The 1,272-nt window shown below is 27.7% G+C and overlaps 1 long non-coding RNA gene across 2 annotated transcripts; it reads right to left on the minus strand.

The window, feature by feature from the left end:
• Positions 1 to 444: 444 nt before the first annotated feature.
• On the minus strand, positions 445 to 985 carry LOC113558992. Of its 2 annotated transcripts, none has more exons than XR_003405793.1 (3): positions 921 to 985; positions 714 to 856; positions 445 to 598 (listed from the first exon to the last, which is right to left on the minus strand). It is a non-coding gene; the product is annotated as an uncharacterized LOC113558992 (long non-coding RNA). The 2 variants fall into 2 exon arrangements; XR_003405792.1 differs by having other exon boundaries at positions 452 to 598; positions 727 to 856.
• Positions 986 to 1,272: the final 287 nt, after the last annotated feature.

A 1,272-nucleotide genomic window follows, 5' to 3' on the forward strand; every position in this document is an offset into this window, starting at 1 on the left:
AAGTTGCTATCAATTACGTACAGTTATTATTGAACGTACCTTGCAAAATACCATTATTATTATTATTATTTTTATTATTATTATCAGTATTGTCTAGTCAAATTTCAACATGGGATGTCCAAATTTTCACAACTACTAAAAATGGTAATTCATGTATCATCGTGCCTTGAAAGATCTGCTGTGCTGCAATCTGAAAAGATGTAGTCAGTTAAAATGTGAAATTGGTAAAGAACAACATTAGAATACAGAGTTTTATATGCAATTAAAAATATGAATTTAAAATACGAGTCAAAATTATCATATAAAAGCATGTTTTATAATGTTTATGAAGTATCATCATCAATGAAATACATGGAAGTTAATAATGCTAAATAAGAATCATTTACTTAATCTAATGGTAAGGGTTTCATAACATTAACTTTTTGTTACATTTCTATTATGTTGCTATCATTTACATTCATTCACGTACCGTGCAAAACACCATTATTAATATTAATACCTTCTAATCCATATTAAACATAGGATGTTGAAACTATTCCAAGCGCTAAAAATGTTAATTCATGCTCAGCAAGCCTTGAGTGATCTGTTGCACTGCAATCTGAAAAATATGAAAGTTAATAATGGTAAATAAGCATCATTACTTAATATAATGGTCAAGGTTACATGACTTTTAGTAACACTACTATTAATTGAATCACAATTATATTCTATACCCATTACTCGTACTTTGCATAAAACCATTATTATTATCAGTATCGTCTAGTCCATTTTCAACGTAGGATGTTGTAACTTTGTCAAGTGTTAGAAACGTTAATTCATGTCTTAGCAATCCTTAAGTGATCTGCTGTACTGCCATCTAAAAAAAAATTGTCAGTTAATTATGTATAATGGTTGGAGGATAAAATGTCACTACTACACACCATAAAGAGATCGAAAGTCTGTTTATGACAACTAGTACGTGGACAACACTGAATAATTCAGAAATGGAAATAATCAAACAAAAACTAACAGACAAACTTCATTCCTATTTCAAAATACTTGAAAACAATTTAAAGTTGAAATTTAAATACAAATACGAATATAAAACTGCAAAAAGATATGAAATATAAATCAGACAGTAAATACAAACGGTTATATCAATAGATAAACAATGTTTTATATCACTAAACCACAATCATGGATGAAAAACATCATATCAATTCGGATTAGAATATTCAACTTATTACATTTTATCTCTGGCCGCCGAATTCAAAAATGTTTAATATTATAATA

Source organism: Rhopalosiphum maidis, chromosome 3 (assembly GCF_003676215.2).
Source record: "Rhopalosiphum maidis isolate BTI-1 chromosome 3, ASM367621v3, whole genome shotgun sequence".
NCBI classification, from domain to species: Eukaryota; Metazoa; Arthropoda; class Insecta; order Hemiptera; family Aphididae; genus Rhopalosiphum; species Rhopalosiphum maidis.